We start from the raw sequence: 14,046 nt of genomic DNA on the forward strand, positions 1-14,046 counted from the left end.
GGCTGTAGTCTCCACTCACGCAGCCGACTCATGCTCTAGAGTTCATGCCAGCAGAAGGACTGCTCTCACCCTGCACTTAGAGAGCCAATCATGATGGTAACACTCTGCATATCTCATGCTGATAATTTATGGTGAGCACTATTAGTAGCACCAGCACCTTAAGACAATCCTTCGTCAGAATTTAGTCAGACCATTGCAGTTCTGTGTCTCAAGTCCATCAGCCCAGTGGCAGATGCATACGTTTTTCAGTCTAACAGTCAGGAAAACAGTCACTGTATATACTTTCTGAAGTCAGTTGCATCTATACGGCAAGTGTAAACCATCTTGTGTACTTTTATATTATTACACTAGAACTGTCAAACAGCCAGGTGCATCATATGTTTGTGTTTTATTTGGTTCATTTAAAACTTTTAATTAATCTCATTCTCAGTATTAAGCAATTTTCCACAGCAAGAGTCTTAACATTCATCGCATTAGTTAATCCTTAAGTGCACAGTAATTCAGCTTGGATCTCAAAGGTGTGTCTCCTTTTTCTAATGGTTTGAGTCGTTGGTTGCTCCAACGACTGCCATTACCTATTGCTAAAAGAATGAGATTTTTCGTGTGGCCTGTACATAAGCGTACTGGTATCCAGTCTAGGCCAGGCGCGCAATTTTATACCAATTTCCATTGTGTGATTGTTTATTTCTATATCTATCATTTCAACATTTGTACGAATATTGGCAGAATGAATTGTAGTTCGATCTTTCTCAACGAAACAGTTTCGTTACACGCAATTAGGTACCTCAGCCTTCTTGTGCCATTCCCGCTTACGATACCAATACGATCAGTATGGAACTGGGTAGATGACTTTGATCTGTAAGTGCTCTCTGGATGGAAAATCTCATCAGTTTTAAAAGAACTGACATTAATACCGGCCTTTGTTAAAATTACCAACTGATTCTTAACATTCTTAAAGACGATTCAGAAATCCACACCGTACGTTAATTTCAGATTTTTTACGCAATTTTTACTGTCGACAGATGCTTTAAACAGACATCCAAGCTCCACAGAACACTGACCTGGCTCCCTACCGACATAATTTTCGTTGCAACGTCGCTACTGTCGACACATGTAAACCAATTTAATTTAGACAACAGTTTCGGATTGTCAGTTCGTTATTTTAAGAAATATGCCTTTTTGCCGTTAATTCGAAGTTAGGTGCATAGATGAATGGGAGAAAATCTTGGCAAGAATGAATACTAAAGACGGAGATCAATTATTTGAAATAGGGGGACAATCAAACTGTCAAATCAAATGTAGATGGCACCTCTTTAGACTGAGTAATAAATGGTAAATTTCTAAGAAAGAATGTGAATTCTCAGCTGAAGTGTTGCGAACACACAACGATACTTGCAATGAGAATGTCATCAACATGTTACGCCCTTAAGAGTCGTACCATCACTGTGTAATGGCAGTGTCTTCTAGTTTCTAATGGTTTGAGTTCGTTTGTTGCTCCAACGATTGCGATAAACTCATTTATTAGCTGTGGCATTCTTTTCTGGAGAACAAATGTACAAAATATGAACACAGTTTTCTAACTATAGGAAAGGTTCTTACGGATAGTAACCAATATTAGTAGTAGATCTCATTGTAAAGATCTGTTCCAAACAGTAGGGAATTTAACTCCACTGTGCGAATATGTTTACCAGTCAGTAGCAAACACAAAAAATAGCATTGATAATTACACCACAAACAGTTCTGTCCACGACTATGGAACATGATCAAAACTGAACTTACATTTACAAAGAAAGAATAAACATAAAACTTAAGGCAGCACTTTTTACCAAGGAATAAAACTGTACAATAAAGGAGGTTAAAGAACTTCTAAAGACAAAGTTATTTGAAATGACAGGGAAAATGTACCTGTTATGTAATACTTTCTGTACACTGAAGGATTACGAGTACTTAACACAGATTAAGGATTTGGTAAAAATTGTAACAGACATAAATAGAAATAACAATAATAAAACGTCTAACTTCCATACAACTCTTTCGCAATATATTTTTTCCTTCTCCCGTTCTGGGAAAACCTACTCCCAACCGTATGCAATGTATAATTTAACACCTTGTACTCTTTCTGATCGCAACATCTCACTAGTTTTAGAGGAATACTGACTAAGGTTTTCAGGTTAGCAAATAGGAAGTTGCGATGCAGAAAATGGTTCTGACATCAGCTGATGGCGTGTCTGTAGTGTTATGAAAGAATGTGTGTACAGTTTGTGTAGTGCTTAGAGTGACTGAGCGTGAGAAATGAATTAAAAATCCAGTGTCAGATTGTTTCATTATTAATATTCGTAAAACAGTATTGTACACTAGTGGTAAACCGAGTGAGGTAGCATTGTTATAAACACAGTAACCTTGCGTTCTGGAGGGTGGAGGCCGTAATCATCATCCAGCCATCCTGATTTATTCTGTGGTATCGCTAAATTACTTCAGGCGATGGCCGACTGCCTGTTCCATCCTTGTCCTACTAGATCTGTAAATGTCTGTATATGTGAATTGCTATATTTTTTTTCTTCAATTGTAATATTAAGACATGAACAATATCGTTGTAAAAAAGACCTACGGATGGATAAAACTACAATTATATTACTACTGCTACTACTACCACCACCACCACTACTACAGACCAAAGAGGAAAGAGGGAACCGAAGAATATATGCTTACCTCTTCTCTATAGCACGGAAGAAGGAAACCTGTTCTACTGAAAACATGTCTTTTGAGAACGCAAAGGCTCTTTCTTATATGCTGCGAGCGGTTTTATTGCTCTTGTTGCTTCAACTGTTGATCTGCAGCTACTGCTGCTGCTGCTGCTGCATCTGCTACTGCTGCTGATATCGATGATGATGCTGATGACGATGATGGTGGTGGTGGTGGTGATTTTGCAGATGACTAATGGTCACAGGGTAAGATACTGCAAAACCTCGTGACAGGAACAAGTACCTTTACGTAATTGTTGGCTAGGAGCGTCCACTCATACGAGAAGCAGTCACGTGAAGGCCTGACTTGTCGACCTTGTATGCACCGGCGGACGGCGGGACGGAAGCCGCAGCTGGAGAAAGTGGTCGGGCGCGACAGGGGGGAGGGGGGGAGGGGGGGGGGGGGGTGGCAGGGGTCTGATAGCTCAGCTGTAGTCTAGATCAGGGCGAGCTCGTGACCGGCAGCAACACGGACCAAGCGAGGGCAGCCGACGTATCACGTGAGTAGGGCTGCGCCCTGTGTAAAAACACCATGCTTTGCGCTGTAGCGTTCTAGCACACTAGCGTAGCTGAGGCGCAACCGTCCGCTGTACTGCGATGGCTTTGTCTTTTATATGACGCCTCATTCTACTTTGGAACCAATTAGTTAAGGCAGCGTAACCACTCTTCCCGCTTTTAAACGAAATCTTTTGTTGACATGTGAAACTTGGTTTTCTACGCCTTAGATCAGGATTCCTAAAACTGCAGTTTCGTGGTGAACGTAAAATACATGTCCAAAGGCTTTCGACACCGTTCCTCACAAGCGTCTTCTAAGCAAACTGCGTGTCTATGGAATATCGCCTAAGTTGTGCGACTGGATTCGTGATTTCCTGTCAGAAAGGTCACAGTTCGTAGTAATAGACGGAAAGTCATCGAGTAAAACAGAAGTAATATCCGGCGTTCCCCAGGAAAGTGTTATACGCCCTTTATTATTCCTGATCTATATTAACGACGTAGGAGACCATCTGAATAGCCCTACTAGATTGTTTGCAGATGATTCTGTCATTTACCGCATACCGCATAGTAAAGCCATCAGATGACCAAGACGAATAGCAAAATGATTGTGATAAGTGGCAATTGACCCAGAATAAAGAAAAATGTGAAGTTATTCACATGAGTACTAAATGAAATTCGCTAACTTTCGATTACGATATAAGTCACACAAATCTTGAGGCTGTAAATTAAACTAAATACTTAGGGATTACAATTGCAAATAAACTAAATTGGAACGACCACAAAGATGTTGTGGGTAGAGCAAACCAAAGACTGCGATTCGTTGGCAGAACACTTAGAAGGTGCAACAGGTCTACTAAAGAGACTGCTTACACCACGCTTGTCCGCCCTATTCTGGAGTATTGCTGTGCGGTGTGGGTTCCGCATCAGGTGGGACTGACGGATGACGTCGAAAAAGTTCAAAGAACGGCGGCTCGTTTTCTACTATCGCGAAACAGGGGAGATAGTGCCACAGGCATGATGCATTAATTGGAGTGGCTATCATTCAAACAAAGGCGTTTTTCGTTGCGACAGTATCTTCTAATGAAATTTCAATCACCAGTTTTCTCCTCCGATTGCAAAAACATTCTGTTGGCACCTACCTACAAGGGGAGAAATTATCATCACGATAAGATAAGAGAATACAGGGCTCGCACAGAAAAATTTAAGTTCTCGTTTTTCCTGCGCGAGAGTGTAACGGTAGAGAGACAGCTTGAAGGTGGTTCATTGAACCCTCTGCCAGGCACTTTATTGTGAACAGAAGAGTAATCACGTAGATGTAGATGTAGATGTAGATAGGCATTGCGAAACAAGAACTGCTATTAGTTCTTCGCAGAAGCCTGTTTCGTATGCTAAGCTATCGATGAAGTTCCCAACTCGACTCATGTCTTAAACAGAGCACTATTTTATTGATATGTACTAAAGAAACTGACTGTATAGTAAATGGGAGACTACAGACGAGCATTTTTATTGAAATGCCACAGTCCTCTTGCCGTCATTTCACACCGCTTATTTTTTTCTTTACTTATTTCTCGTATCAGACAACTTTCTACAAGTTCTTATTTCATCTATAACTCACATCTCGAATATCTGCGCGGGTATCTGCGTAGCTAACGGCATGCCGATCCAGCTTTCTTTTAGAAGTACTTCGGTTTCTTTTGCTGTATTTTGTTTGTACCAGACGTTTCAAAAATTGTTTATAACCTCGTAGTACATGTAGTTTGTCCCGCGTAGATAATTTCAATGGCATTCCTTGTTACATGGACAAACATATGTATCAATGTGCTCTCCTACCATACGCGTCTGCTAAACAAAGAGTGATAACAATTTAGTTGGTCCTGATAACTATTCGATTTATATATAGCGAAATAGCACTATAATTCAGTTTGAATTGCGAAAGTACTTGCGAAAGTTAGGTCAATATTGGCATTGTTATATATTCTTTCTGCAATAATTTCCATGCCCTTTCACTAGCACAACAGCATTTAGCACTGACTATTGTTATCACATGAAGTACCGGGCTAAAAATGGAGCTGTTACCACAGTCATATCAAATTTCTATCCCAACACATGCAGGACTGTGAAACTCATTGTTTTTCTTTCCTACCTTCAAGATTCTGAAAACCAAACGTGTCGGGAAATTGTCTCACTAAAAGTGCATTTATAATGCCTCCTCTTGATCTCATAGACGTGTAAGAAGTTAAAATTTTTTCAGTCATCAAAAAGCTGATGTATAGGAATTATTTTTTACTGATGAATAGTTACAGTAATGGGGATCAAGACCTGATTGACCCAATATGTGAACATATGATGCTCCCAATTATCGAAACTATTTATCAGAAAGGAATATTATGCTCAGCGGCACAGGGCGTCATTTCTTTACATATACAGGGGATAGGATCTGGGGCACTACGAGAAAACGAAACACATAAATATTCGAGGTGTTTGTAACAATATAACCAAATAAGTTTTGTAACAAGTTTCAGCTAGTAATAGCGAATACCCTGTTCAAGAATCACAAGAGCAGGAGGTATACTTGGAAAAGGCCGGGAGATACGGGAAGATTTCAGAGATTCCGAAATCAGGTACTGCATTAGAAGGCGTGCCCAGGAGTAGATATAGCCTTAGATAACAATATAGTAGTGATGCCGATTAGGTTGATATTTAAGACAGTAGTCAGGAAGAATTAATACGCGAAGAAGTGAGATACGGAAGTACTAAGGAATTACGACATACGGTTGAAGTTCTCCAAGGCTATACATACGGCAATAAGGAATACCTCAGTAGGCCGTAGAGTTGAAGAGGAATGGACATCTCTAAAAAGGACCATCACAGAAGTTGGGAAGGAAAACATAGGTACAAAGAAGGTAACTGAGAAGAAACCATGGATAACAGAAGAAATACTTCAGTTGATCGATGAAAGGAGGAAGTACAAAAATGTTCCGGGCAACTCAGGTATTCAGAAATTCAAGTCACTGAGGAATGAAATAAATAGGCAGTGCAGGGAAGCTAAGACGACATGGCTGCAGGAAAAACGTGAAGACATCGAAAAAGAAATGATTCTCGGAAGGACAGACTCAGCATACCGGAAGGTCAAAATGTCCTTCAGTGACATTAAAAGCAAGGGTGGAAACATTAAGAGTGCAACGGGAATTCCACTGTTAAATTCAAGGGAGAGAGCGGATAGGTGGAAAGAATACATTAAAAGCTTCTATGAGGAGAAATATCTGTCTGATGAGATAGAAGAAGAAACAGGAGTTGATTTAGAAGAGATAGGCGATCCAGTATTAGAATCGGAATTCAAAAGAGCTTTGGAGGACTTAAGATCAAATAAGACAGAAGGGAAACATTCCATCAGCATTTCCAAAATCATTTGGGGAAGTCGCAACAAAATATATGAGTCTGGTAACATACCATCTGACTTTCGGAAAGCATCATCCACACAATTCCGAAGACGGCAAGAGCTGACAAGTGCGATAATTATCACACAATCAGCTTAACAGCTAATGCATCAAAGTCGCTGACAAAAAAAATATGCAGAAGAATGCAGAAGAAAACTGAGGATGCGTTAGATGATGATCAGTTTGACTTTAGGAAAAGTAAAGGCACGAGTGAGACAATTCCGACATCGCGGTTAATAATGGAAGCAAGACTAAAGAAAAATCAAGAACCGTTCATAGGATCTGTCGACCTGGAAAAAAACCTTCGACAGTGGACAATGGTGCAATATGTTCGAAATTCTGAGAAAAATAGGGGTAAGCTATAGGGAGAGATGGGTCAAATAGAATATCTACAACAGCCAAGAGGGAATAATAAGAGTGGACAACCAAGAACGAAGAGCTCATATTAAAAAGGGCGTAAGGCAAGGATGTAGGCTTTCGTCCCTACTGTTCATCTGTACATCGAGGAAGCTATGATGGAAATAAAACAAGGGTTCAGGAGTGGAATTAAAATTCAAGGTGAAAGGATATCAATGATACGATTCGCTGATGACATTGCTATCCTGACTGAAAGTGAAGAAGTATTACATGATCTGCAGAATGGAATGAACAGTCTAATCAGTGCACAGTATGGATTGAGAGTAAATGGAAGGAAGGCGAAGGTAATGAGAAGTAGTAGAAATGAGAACAGCGAAAAACTTAACATCATGATTGATGGTCACGAAGCCGATGAAGTTAAGGAATTTGGCTACCTAGGCAGTAAAGTAACCAATGATGGACGGAGCAAGGACATCAAAAGCAGACTAGCAATGGTAAAAGAGGCATTCCTGGCCAAGATAAGTCTACCAATATCAAATATCCGCTTTAATTTGAGGGATAAATTTCTGAGATGTACGTCTGGAGTATAGCATTGTATGGTAGTGAAACATGGACTGTGGGAAAACCAGAACAGAAGAAAATCAAAGCATTTCAGATGTGGTGCTACAGACGAATGTTGAAAATTAGGTGGACTGATAAGGTAAGGAATGAGGAGGTTCTACGCAGAATCAGAGAGGAAAGGAATATGTGGAAAACACCGATAAGAAAAAGGGACAGGATGATAGGACATGAGTGAATGACTTCCATGGTACCAGAGGGAGCTGTAGAGGGCAAAAACTGTAGAGGAAGACAGCGATTCGAATACATCCAGCAAATAATTGAGGACGTTGCAAGTGCTACTCTGAGATGAAGCGGTTAGCACATGAGAGGAAGTCGTTGAGGGCCGCATCAAACCAGTCAGAAGATTGATAAGCAAAAAAAAAAAAAAAAAAAAAATGAACATATGCAGATCTATATCATGCTCTGCAAGCCACCTAACGATGCGTGGGGCAGGAATCACTAACTGATCCCCAATCCCTGTTCTATTCGTGAATGGTGCGTGGGAAGAATGATTCCCGATAAACCTCTGCATTAGGTCTAATTTCTCGAATTTTTTTAGTGTGTGTGTGTTAGCGTTTTTTTTTTAACGTCCCGTATACAACGAGGTCACTAGAGACGGAGCGCAAGCTCGGGGTTAGGGAAGGACGGGGAAGGAAATCGGCCGTGCCCTTTCAAAGGAACCATCCCGGCATTTGCCTGAAACGATTTTAGGGAAATCACGGAAAACCTAAATCAGGATGGCTGGAGACGGGATTGAACCGTCGTCCTCCCGAATGCGAGTCCAGTGTGCTAACCACTGCGCCACCTCGCTCGGTCTCGAATTTTTCTCGTCGTGGTTATTCGCGAGGTGTAGTGGGAGGAAGTACTACGTTGCTGACTCTTCCTGGAAAGTTTTCTCTCGAATTTTTACCGGTAAAGTTCTTCTTGATGCACAATGCCTCACTTGTAAGTCTGACTTTCTGAGCATCTGAGTACTGCTCTCGCGCCAACTAAACGATCCCGAGGCGAAACACGCCGCTTTCCATTGGATCTTCGCTATCCCTTCTGTCAGTCCTACCTGCTAAGTGTCCCACATGGATGAACAATCATCAAGAATGAGTCAAACTACTGCCTTTTAAGCAACTGCCTTCATGGATGAGTTATATTTTCTTAAGATTCTTCCTATGAATCTCAGTCTGGCATAGGCTTTTCCTACTGAAACACGTATGTATTCATTACCAGCGATGGCGAGGCATGACAGAATCTCTGACCAGAGAGTTATTTATCGTTGCTAGTCTGCGCTTGACCGCGCGAGTGTTTAGTTGTACTCTATCTGTAGTAGAAGTTAGTTGCGTGTAGCGAGTCGGCAGGAACAGTGGTACTCTGTCTGTAGTAGTAGTCAGTCGGCAGTAGTGGTAGCGAATGGACGGTTGTACTGAGCAGGCGTCGGCATGCGTCGACGGCGTGTTCTTCTTGCGACTCTGGTCAGGATTGTGGTGGACGATGAGTATTGTTGTAGAAGGTAATGAAGCAGCATTGCGCACATTCAGTAATGTATGTTAATTGTAATTAATTTGTTCAAAAAATGCCCCAATAATAATAATATTTTTTATAAAGTAAGTCTTTTAAAGAACCACATTCATTTCAATTTAAAGAATGTTTCCCATGCATTCCCTCCAAGAGTCAAAATTTAATATACGCCAGCATTGCACGAAGCTGTGTCGATAAATAAGAGCAGATATGGATGCATTTTACTGAGGTAAGAAATTTTGCTTTTGTTATTCAGAATACAGGGCCGAAGGTCAGCGCTGCTGCCCTTATAAAATTTATCAGGTTTAATTATTTCACAGGGCGAAGGTCAGCACTGCTGTCCTTATAAAATTTATCAGGTTTAATTATTTCTGTTGAGATGTTAGATGCGATTCATGGTTCATTATCTAATTAATAATATTGTTGTTGATTTATGATCAATCTTCATACCTTAATTTTTATGGGGAGTTAAGCTTGGTTCCATTTCACATTTTTTATTAAACATTATTTTGTTGGGAGGTTACGCTTGGCTCCATTTTTCTTGTTTTACATTTAACAAAAATTCTGCGGGGAGGTTACACTTGGCGACATCCGGACCAGGATCGTATTTCTTAATGAATCTTCTGAGAAGTAGTCGCATATCTGCTCTTATTTACTTAAATGTAATTAGCATTTGGCACAACACATTTTCTAATTTGTCACTCTTTCTTCCACAGATCATCGGCAATTTGTTGCTCTTTGTTACAATAGTGTTTGTTGGATTTTGCATTGTCTTTGTTTCATTTGTGAATAATTGTGATTTGTGTAAAAATGCCGCGAAAGACTGTTAACAGTACATCACGATGTATAATGAGTGAAATAGCCGACATAAATAACTTGACCGATAGTAGTTGCGACATGCAGTGTAATGATGATAGTCCTCCATTTGCAGACAATCAGTGCGTACCGAGCACTAATGTTGATTTTGATCCTAGTGATGAACAGACGAATTCAATTGTGTCCTCTGTTATTTTAACGACAATTGATGACGCGGGGCGTTCTGTTGCAATGAGTGCAGCCCAGCTTAACACACCCGGTTTGCAGGATATACGTGACGAAGTGACAGATTTTTTTAATGAAAACCAACAGTGTAATCAGAATGCGTCAGATTTATTTAATTCCGAGATAGTGACTAACAGTGCACGTCCGATTGGCAAACCTTTTCAAGAATCACAAAATGACCGAATGGTTACACAAAACGTGACAATTGCAAGTACGCCATCAAACAGCACAGAGAATAGAGTAGGTAATGTTACTGTGGATCAAGTATTGGCATTTTTACGACAAATGTATGAAAAACAGGAAAACCATTACAAACAATTTAATGAAAAACAAGACGACAATTTCAGACAATTCAGTGAAGAACTAAACAACAGTTTCAAACAACTTAATGAAACATATGACAAACTTAATGAAAGTTTCGACAACCATTTCAAACAACTTAATGAACTAATTAATGAAAGTTTCAATCTGTCGAATGAAAAACACGACAACATTAACGAACAGAACAAACAAGTTAGTGAACAGATTACAGCTGTTACCGTGCAACGTCACGACGGGAAAGAACAATTATGTGAGGAAAGTAAGGCTCATGCTAGGAACAGTAATGAAGAAATTATATCTGTTGCGCAAGAATTAAATAATACACGTGTAGCCACAACAGAATCATAGAGATGAAATTAATGCAGTCGCTGAACAATGTTCTGAAAATGCGACACAGTTACACGACGAGTTTAATTTAAAGTCACCAGAACTTTCACACATTGTGGATACGGAAGTCGATAAGAAATGCGAACAGCAGAACAAGCAAATTGACGAACGTATTAAAGTGACACAAATGAAAAATGTTTCAGTCACTAACACGTCACAGCGTACGGCACATTCCGATCGTTTCTCACACTCGTACAGCCAGTGCAACTTAAGTAATTTACAGAGACTACGCGATCTAAAATCTGAAATGACACAGACAAACAAATTCTCATACAAACCGGAACCTGTACTCAAATTCAGAGACGATAACGTTGATTATAAGCAATTTGTATGTGTAAAAAAGTCTAAGGTATTTTAAAATAACAGAGCACAAGTACACGCATTGAACTGGATACGACAATTTGTTTTTGTATTTTCAATAGCATTAATGGTAATGCAGAAACTAGAATTAGCATGGATACAGCAATTTATTCTTGAATTTTTGCCGCCATTGCCTGTACCGAAAAAGCTGAAATTTATTTGTAGCGCGTAATAGACCTCAGGGGATTCATTACGCTTTAATGAGTATGTACCGTAGCGTGCACAGGGCCCCGAGCCGTAGTAGTTTCCAGCGTAATAGTCGGTCTTACCAGCAGCAAAATTATCCGCAACAACAGATTATCATGAATGAACCAGACTGTAGGTATCATCCACAGCGTAATACGTCAGGAAGAAATAACAGAACAGTTCAAATAGTCGAAATGCCACAGAATCCTCCTGATAATAATAACACGTCAGATAGAATTTGACTAGATACTGTACAGGTCGCATCTTCCAGTAATACAAGCACTACTTTTGACACGCAGAATGTTGTTCACGAAAATGTTATTACTTTTGACGACATCCGAGACATTCCTTTGCAGGAAAGACCAATTGTTAAAAAAACCATTTCACACCCTGTCATCGAAGTTAAAATTGGATCATCGAAATTTTCAGCAGTAATCGATTCTGTATCACCTATGTCAGTTATAAATGAAGAAATTTTCTACGAGTGTAACAAAGAGAATACCTATCCTATGTTACCATTAGGCAAAACGAAAGTAAAAAGAGCAGTATCTAGTAAAGGAGTAGATGTTAAATTACAGGCACATTTATCATTTTGTATTGCAGGTCATACGTTTCACTCAAATTTTTGGATTGTTCCCTTACTGACAACAGACGCTATTCTAGGTACGAATTTTCTGGTACAACACGACGCAATTATTGACTTTCAAAATTCCTATTTAATGTTAAAGGATGAAAATGTACAACTGGCTTTAGAATTTCAGCACTCTTTATCTGCGGAAGAACAAACAATTAATTGTACAGAGGTCATTTCCGTATCACGTAGCATAGACCGTAATTCCACATTGTTCACAGATACGTACCTACACAACAATAATACTCCAGACGAAGCCGACTATGACGTAATACAGACGATTTCTGATAAAGTTAAACAGAGTAGTGCAAATACAGACGACGAACGCACGCAACTACACAAAATTCTTTTACAGCAAGCTCCAGTTTTTGACAACGTTCCTGGTACTATGTCCGGTTTTATGTATGAATTTCAAGTCAAACAGCATGACACATTTAAAGCCAAGCATTATCCCATTCCATATATTTATAGAGAACAAGTTAAGAAAGAATTGCAAGCTACGCTTGACCAAGGAATTATTGAACCGGCAGTTAGTCCGTGCATAAACCCGCTCCATATTGTTAAGAAAAAGGATGGCTCATTTCGCCTTGTACTTGATTCGCGTCACATCAATGACATTATTATTAATGAAACAGATCGCCCACAAACACTAGAAGAACTACTACAGTAATTTCACGGTACTGCTATTTATTCCACATTAGATTTGAAATCGGGATTTTGGCAAATTCAGCTCCATCCGAACTGCAGAAAGTACACAGCATTTCTCTGTTTTAGTGACTGTTATCAATTTTATAAATTACCGTTCGGCTTGACCATTTCCTCAGCAGCTTTCATTCGCGGTTTGAACACAATACTTCCTACAGAACTTAAAGAGAGAATCACAACGTACGTAGACGACGTTCTTATTGCAGAAGCTAATTGGTCCGAACACAATCTGATTCTAGAACAACTGTTGCAAACTTTTCGTGCACAAGGACTCACAATTAATCTCAGTAAATCGCACTTTGGCAAAACTTCTACAAAATTTCTTGGACATGTAACTTCAGCAGAAGGCATTGCGCCTGACCCGGAAAAACTTCAAGCTTTACGTGACATTACTGCTCCTACGACGAAAAAACAACTACGCAACTTTTTGGGTTTAATTAACTTTTTTCGTAAATTTATTCATTACTCTGCTTTAGACACCCCTAGATTATGTCAATTGACAGGTAAAAACACTATTTGGTCCTGGGATAAGCAAGCACATTCTGAATTTATGAACCTGAAACATGCTCTGTTGAATGCACCACTTTTATCGCACCCAGATCTTGCTAGAAATTCTTCCATTGCCACCGACAGTTCTAACACCGCTTTAGGCGTACATATTTTTCAGGAAATTGAAGAAGATGGCTCTACGGTTATTAAAAACATCGCATTTGCAAGTCGCATTCTGTCACCTGCTGAACGAAATTATTCCGTTACAGAACTTGAAACATTATGTGTTGTTTGGGTTTTTACGAGATTTAGGCATTTTCTTTATGGAAGACATACCACCGTTTACACAGACCACAGAGCGATACAGTTTTTACTTTCGGCTAAATTCACACATGACAGATTAAGTAGATGGAAACTTTATTTGCAGGAATTTAATTTTACAATTGTTCACATTCCCGGCACATAAAACGTTGTAGCAGACGCACTATCTCGTTCACTTAGCAACAATCAGCAAGACATCGCAAACAACTTTTGCAAAGCAAATTTCAGCGTCATGTACATTCAACAAGTTGCATTTGAAAATTTCATTTCGTCGTCATTACAAGACATAGTATAAGAGCAGAGTAAAGACAGCGTATGGAAAGAGATTAAACACCTTTGGCAAGATAGGAATAATGTTACCATTAGAAACCATTACACGGTACGCAAAGACATTCTGTTTCGCCGCTCTCACCCTGACAGCAACAAGTGGTTATTATGCATCCCTGACGAACTTGTTAACAAATTA

At 39.6% G+C, this 14,046-nt stretch overlaps 1 protein-coding gene across 2 annotated transcripts in view; it reads left to right on the forward strand.

Annotated features, from left to right (window-relative positions):
* Window positions 1-14,046, forward strand: part of LOC124605639 (luciferin sulfotransferase-like) — a 749,478-nt gene that overhangs the window by 306,463 nt on the left and 428,969 nt on the right. The window contains exon 1 of one of the 2 annotated variants that reach the window (XM_047137459.1): window positions 3,157-3,241. The exons of the other annotated variant lie outside the window; for it this stretch is intronic. The gene's annotated coding sequence lies outside the window, so the exon portion shown is untranslated. Of the gene's footprint in view, window positions 1-3,156; window positions 3,242-14,046 lie in introns of those variants that run through there. 2 annotated transcript variants of the gene reach the window in all.

The sequence above is a fragment of the Schistocerca americana genome, chromosome 3, assembly GCF_021461395.2.
Source record: "Schistocerca americana isolate TAMUIC-IGC-003095 chromosome 3, iqSchAmer2.1, whole genome shotgun sequence".
NCBI classification, from domain to species: domain Eukaryota; kingdom Metazoa; phylum Arthropoda; class Insecta; order Orthoptera; family Acrididae; genus Schistocerca; species Schistocerca americana.